General features: G+C 41.7%; 1 pseudogene across 1 annotated transcript; it reads left to right on the plus strand.

Annotated features, from left to right (window-relative positions):
• The first annotated feature begins 1719 nt into the window (after positions 1–1719).
• Positions 1720–2903, plus strand: LOC100943472 (annotated as a pseudogene). Its single transcript, XR_002774982.1, has one exon. The product of XR_002774982.1 is annotated as a 60S ribosomal protein L3 pseudogene (transcript).
• Positions 2904–7360: the final 4457 nt, after the last annotated feature.

Consider the following 7360-nt stretch of genomic DNA (forward strand, 5'->3'; position numbering starts at 1 on the left):
TGAACTGTTATAACACTTAGTTTTAATTTTTTTTTTTTTTTTCAGTTTTAGCTGGGGCTGGGCTTGAACCTGCCACCCCTGCTATATGGGGCTGATGCCCTACTCCTTGAGCCACAGGTGCCACCCTTAGTTTTATCTTTGGCATCATTGTGGAAGTTAGGTTTAGTCCTTAAATTTCTGAGTTCTTACTTTTCTTTTGATCCATTGTGATAGTCAGCGTGAAGAATAGGTTGAAGTATTTCCTGTAGAGCTGGTCTTGTGGTGAGTTTCCTCAATGTTTGCATATCAGTAAATGATTTGATTTCTCTGTCAATTTTAAAGCTTAGCTTAGCTGGATATAGAATTCTGGGCTGGAAATTGTTCTGTTTAAGTAGATGAAAGGTACATAACCATTGTCTTCTTGCTTGAAAAATTTCATTAGAGAAGTCTGCAGTCACCCTAATGGATTTGCCCCTGTAGGTCAACTGGTGCTTACTCCTGGCAGCTTGAAGAATCATTGCTTTTGTCTTGACTTTGAACAGGTTCATCACAATGTGTCTTGGAGAAGCTCTGTTAGAATTAAGGCAACCTGGGGTCTGATATCCCTCTGAAAGGAGTGTGTCAGAATCTTTGGTGATATTTGGGAAATTTTCATTTATAATATTCTCTAGTATGATTTCCATTCCTCTGGGGCATTCTTCTCCCCTTTCTGGGATACCTATAACTCATATGTTTGAATGCTTCATAAAGTCCCATAATTCTGTCAGTGAGTGTTCTGCTTTTTCTCTCTTCTTTTCTACCTCTTTAACTGTCTGAGTTATCTCAAGAGCTTTGTCCTTTACCTCTGAGATTCTTTCTTCTGCATGGTCTAATCTGTTGTTGATATTCTATTACATTTTTAAGTTCCCTAATTTACTGCTTCAGTTCCTTTAGCTCTGCTATATCCTTTCTATATTCTTCATATCGTTCATCTTTTATTTGATTCTGTTTTTGGATTTCCTTTTGGTTATTTTCCACTTTATCAGCAGTTTCCTTCATTGTTTCCATCATTTCCTCCATTGTTTTCATCATCTGTATTCTAAATTCCCCTTCTGTCATTTCTACCATTTCTTTATAGGTGGAATCCTCTGCAGTAGGTACTTCACAGTCCTTTGGGGAGGGTTGCTCTGGACTGGTTTTTCATGTTGTCAGGATTTTTCTGCTGATTCTTCCTCATGAGTGTTTTCTTTTATCTGTTTCCTTGTCCTAATTTTCCTTTCACTTCCTCTTGCTCTTTAAGTTACTGGGCTTCTGGCCTAGGGTTTTGATGAGTCCATTTCTCCACTGCTTTTGTCCTCCTCATGGGGTCCAGAAGGCTCTTGATGACTCCCTGTGTCCCCAAAGGGATGTTTTTGGGCAGATCCCACCAGCCAGAGATGCCTGAATTCTTCTCTCCCCAGTCTCACTGTGCCCAGTAGCAAGGAAGCTGTTATTCAGCTGCTATCTTGCTCCTCCTTCACCTTTATTCTTTGAAGCTTTCCAGTATGCTATATTTTCTCATGCCTGAGATTTCAATAAAAGCCAGTGAGGAATGTCAGTAGGGGCCACACATTTGTCTTTCTATATGGAGGCCTTCCTGGTGTTGACCTCCCTCAATTCAGTGCAAATGAACTGAGTAGGTGTTATTTATTTTGCATTGAGTTGCACTGACAAATTACTTTGAAATTACAATTAGCTCTACTGGTGGGATTTGAGGATGCAATGTCTCACAGGAAGTTCTCAGCTCCCAAACATGGATCTCTGGGCTTCTTGCCTTGAAAGTGCAGCAGCAGGCATCATGGGAAGGTGAAGAGCTTCCCCAAGGATGATCCATCTAAGCCTGTCCACCTCACACCCTTCCTAGGATACAAGGCTGGCATGACCCACATGGTGTGGGAAGTCAATAGGCCAGGATCCAAGGTGAACAAGAAAAAGTTGTAGAGGCTGTGACCATTGTGGAGACACCACCCATGGTGGTTGTAGGCATTGTGGGCTATGTGGAAACTCCTCGAGGCCTCCAGACTTTCAAGACCATCTTTACTGAGCATATCAGTGATGAGTGCAAAAGGTGCTTCTATAAGAACTGGCATAAATCTAAGAAGAAGGCCTTCACCAAATACTGCAAGAAATGGCAGGATGATGATGGCAAGAAACAGCTGGAGAAGTATTTCAGCAGCATGAAGAAGTACTGCCAAGTCATCCATGGCCGAAAAGCTAGACTGGGCCTGGGAGAGGCTGGAGCAGCAGGTCCCTGTGAACCAAGTGTTTGGGCAGGATGAGATGATTGATATCATCGGGGTGACCAAGGGCAAAGGCTACAAAGAGGTGACCAGTCATTGGCATACCAAGAAGCTGCCATGCAAGACCCACTGAGGACTGTGTAAGGTTGCCTGTATCAGGGCATGGCATCCTGCCCGTGTGGCTTTCTCCATGGCACAGGCTGGGCAGAAAGGCTACCATCACCACACGGAAATCAATAAAAAAATTTATAAGATTGGCCAAGGCTACCTTATCAAGGATGGCAAACTGAACAAGAACAATGCCTCTACTGATTATAACCTGTCTGACAAGAGCATTAATCCTCTCGGTGGTTTTGTCCACTATGGTGAAGTGACCAATGATTTTGTCATGCTGAAAAGACTGTGTGGTGGGAACCAAGAAGTGAGTGCTCACTCTCTGCAAGTCCTTGTTGGTACAGACAAAACAGCAGGCTCTGGAGAAGATTGACCTTAAGTTCATTGACACCACCTCCAAGTTTGGCCATGGCCCCTTCCAGACTATGGAGGAGAAGAAAGCATTCATGGGACCACTTAAGAAAGACCAAATTGCTAAGGAAGAAGGAGCTTAATATCAGGAACAGATTGTACAGCTGGTGGGATCTCAATAAAAGTTGTTTTCTAATGACATAAAAAAAAAGAAATTACAAATTACTTGAAGAACACAGAGGAAGCTGCTCTGTGAAGCAGTCATGAGGAATCTGTGAAGAAGATTCCACAGACCACTGATCTCCCCAAGCCTAGCAAGGGGAAAGGATGTCTGCTCATCCCAGTAAAGGGACTGATGGGAGCCAAAGGACTAGTCTTGGACTCCCATGACAAGATCAAATTTAGGGACTGCTCCATGGGATATCCTTGCATTGCTGCTTTGCTTTTACTTTCTCTGCCTCTTTCTTTCTGACTGATTTTTCCTGACTGATTCATGTTAATATAGGACAATAAGACTTGTGTGAACAATACTCCTGTGCTCCTGTCACTTCCAGAAGGAGGAACCAGCCAAGAGGAGGTATTTATTTTTTTTCAATGCTTTCTTTTTACTGTATGTCCTGCTGAGGTTTAAGCTTGCTGGACTTTCTTGTCTATATTCTGCCTCATCTTACTGTCTTCTTTTTCCAGATAAAGTGTCTCTTTTAACTCCCTCCTTTTCAACTTTGATTCTAACACTTTTTCAAAGTGTTAGATAAAGGGACAATTTATCCTGGCAGTGCACTTCATCTCCCAGTCCGATATTTTGCATAAACTCCAAAAGCTTGTAAAAGGCCTTCAGATTCCACAAGCACAATTATAAACCTGGCCTTCAGTGGTCTTTGATAACTAGATAGAGACAGACAGGAGGAAGAGATGAGATGGGGCTGGCAGAAGGCCTAGAGAGCAGAAAGAAACTTTTTAAATAGTGGCTAGCACTATGGTAGAAATTCTTCAGATGCAAAGGTACCCTAGAGGCTCAGGCAAGAAGACATCAAGAAGGTACCTTGCTCTGAGGGTTATAGTCTACTTCCTCTGTAGCCAGCTGGGTCTCTGGTGAGAAATGCACCAGGGAGCAGAGCTCACATCTGGAACTGGTTGAGCACCCTCTGAGCGGCATCCTCCACACCTATGGACCTTCTTGAAGTACCTCATTCTAACAGACCCCAGGCTTAGAACAAGCTCAACTTCATCACACCAGAATGGCTGAGACTAAGGTAACACTCTCTCTGTTACAAGTAATCAAACTGATTTTAATAACACTAGGGCCACTTCCTCTGCTCTCCCTGAATTTTAGGACCTCTAATTTCCTCTTTGATCACCATCTCTGGAGTAGAAGGTAAAATACAAACCCCTATGTATCCTATAGCTTCTCTGCTACTGGGAGGCCAAGTCTTACCACCCTAACCAACTGCTTGAATGGAATCTCAAGGTTAAGTTAAGCATCTAACTCTTTTTTTTTTTTTGAGACCAAGTTGTCCCCCTGGGTAGAGTGCCATGGCATCATAGCTCACAGCAACCTCCAACTCAAGCTCAAGCGAGTCTCCTGCCTCAGTCTCCCAAGTAGTTGGGACCACAGACACCTACCACAATGCCTGGCTATTTTTTGGTTGCAGCCATCATTGTTGTTTGGCAGGCCCGGGCTGGATTCGAACCTGCCACCTTAGGTGTATGTGGCTGGCACCTTAGCCACTTGAGCCACAGGTGCCGAGCCAAGCATCTAACTCTTAATGTAACCTCAATTTAACTTCGAGTGCCATTGACTTATGTTTGAAGAAGGCTTCTCAGAGTCCACATGAAGGGATGTTCCTTTAAAGACCCTCTGAACTGATTAGAAAGCTAATCATGCAGGAGGCAGACCCTGAAAGCAGAGTCTGGCTATCTCTGGAATTTCCTGGAAGGGACCTTGGGAGTGGAGAAACAAGATAAGTTAATGTGCATTTCAGTTAAAGCTTGCATCTGTTTTTTACAGATGAACAGCTGAATAAGTTTTTATTCTTTGTATGGTTTCTTTGTATTTTTATCTGTCACCAGCTGGTTTTCTACTATCAAGTGTACATGTAGAACTTAGTGTTGTTAAGAGTATATAAGCTTGCAAGAAATAAAGTTAGGGTGCTACATGCCTGAGAGAGCTGTAGCCCTCCTCTTCTCAGTACGTTTTGACTGCTAGCCTTATCTCTGCGACTCTGGCCTGAACTATTTCCAGCAACACTTAACATTTCAAACTTTCTTTCTCAGGCTCTTGGATAAGCTTAACCAAGACTTTGTATATAACCCTCTTTTTTCTTTTTTCTAAGTTTGAAGTTAAAGTAAAAGAAACCATTAAGTAGGGGAGAGAGAGGTCTATAGAAGGACATGGGTATGAAAATGAACTTTTAGTAAGGAAGGATAAAAGAAAAGAGAATAATTTTGAATAGAAAGGAATCTCATTTGAATACTTTTGTCCTAAAGTAACTGATGTTTTATGAAAGAAAATTTAAGACAAAAATGAAAGACTTAAAAATATTGAAAGATTATTGTGTAAGTCATGAAGATTTATAAAGGGGAATTTAGAAACAATTTTGTATGTGATTAGGTTGGCCATAATGAAAAGGGAAGTTCTAGTTAAAACAAAGTTTTCTGTTCTGTTTGTAAAACACATTATGTTTGAAGCCTCTTGTATTTCTGTTCTTGTGCACATGGTTAAAGTAATGGGAAAATTCATCAAAAGTTCAGAACTCAAAGGGTCCATCTACTGTTATAAAGTTAAAATGCAAAATTTGTCAACCTGTTTGTCTTTTTGCCTGCAAAAAACCATGTTCTTGAGATAAGGTACCAGCCCACAGCAGAAGTCCCAAGGTAAGTTACTCACTTGGAACTAAAGAAAAAAAGAGTTTCCTTTTTTAATTGGCACTGCTCTGCCTGGCTCTTATAGTAACTGGGCATATTCTTAACAAATAGTTTCTTTTAATTTATAATGTATTCCAGAACTTGTTTTCTTCCCTTCTGTTTGTACTAGGAAAGTGGTTAAGGGAAGACTGTCAGATATTGACCAGTTCTAATTTTCAGACCCTGTATGTTCAATTGCATAAGAAGATTTATTTCTTCCCACTTGGAGGCTATCCACTTACAGATGCTGGTCACCACCAGGTGTCAGCATTTACAACAAACAGACATGCATCTGTATGAAAATGACAGTGCTTATGAACAACTACACCCCATTTACTATGGCCCTCTGGATGAACATCCACTCTTGCCCTGAAAGAAAGCTGATTGCAGTGCCCAACTGCTCACATCACCCCTTTTCAGTGAAGAAGCAGTCAGAACAGTAAGCAACTTTTTAACCAAAGAATTGGGCTCTGAAAATCAGAGGGGAAATGTTAAACTGGGCAGTTAGACATGAGCAGGGCAGGTAACAGATACAGGTAGGCTATTTTAGCAATTTTATACTAGCGTTGAGTCAGGAAGGCATGAGTTGTTACACCAAGTTCTCATGCTGAGTTCACTTGGGAATGGGGCTGATCAAGACCTTAAAAATCTATCTAATCCTTCCTTAAAATAAAAAAGGGGGACTATGTGGGGACAGGTTACAAGTGGATTCCTTTGGAATAGAAGTTAATCAGTGTCCAAGGAAATTTCTGACGTAGACAGATAGATGTGGTAATATGTTATACTAATTTGAGTTATTTTAAAAACAACCTGATTAAAACCCCTCTCCTATGTTTCTCTTTGATGGATTCTATCTGTTCTAAAAAACAAGAAGGGAGAAAATGTAGGACAGAGCATAGGGTTAAATAGTGCTAGGAGTAGGGACAGAGTGATTTGGGAAAAAGCCAAATATCACTGCTGGCTCTGAGTACTAAAACCAATATTCACTAGACTACTGTCTCAGCCCCAAGTCATATTAGCAGTGATAAGACAGAAATGCAGTAAACTATATGTGTTAGGAGTCCAATCATGCAGTTAAAAATAAACTCTTTTTTTTTTTTTAGACACAATCTCACTTTGTTGGCATCATAGCTCACAGCAACCTCAAACTCTTGGGCTCAGGTGGTGCCTGTGGCTCAAAGGAGTAGGGCACTAGCTCCATATGCCAGAGGTGGCGGGTTCAAGCCCAGCCCCAGCCAAAAACTGCAAAACAAACAATCAAACTCTTGGGTTCAAGTGATCCTCTTGCCTTAATCTCCCACGTACTTGGGACTATAGGCATCTGCCACAACACCTAGCTATTTTTTTGAAGATGGGTTCTGGCTCTTGCTGTGGCTGATCTCAAACTCCTGAGCTCAAGTAATCCTCCCATCTCAGCTCCCCAGAATGCTAGGATTACAAGCGTGAGCCACCATGCCTGGCAAACTCCATGTTTTTTAACCTTTACTCTCTCTTTGAGGCTTTCCACTGTACTGTATTTTCTCACGCCTGAGATTTCAATAACAACTGGTAAGGAATGTTGGAAGGGGCCACACTCTTGTCTCTCCCTGTGTGGTAGGGCTTGCTGGTGTTGGTCTCCCTGTGTCCCTCAGTTCAATGTAAATAGACTGAATAGGTGTTATTTATTTTGTGCCGAGTTGCACTGACATCTGAGTGACTATTTTCCTGATGGCCCATTGTGTTGGTCTGTGTATTGTACTGGTCTGAGTATTTCC

This window comes from Otolemur garnettii, unplaced genomic scaffold (genome assembly GCF_000181295.1).
Source record: "Otolemur garnettii isolate 467f Iridium unplaced genomic scaffold, OtoGar3 scaffold00105, whole genome shotgun sequence".
Taxonomy (NCBI): Eukaryota; Metazoa; Chordata; class Mammalia; order Primates; family Galagidae; genus Otolemur; species Otolemur garnettii.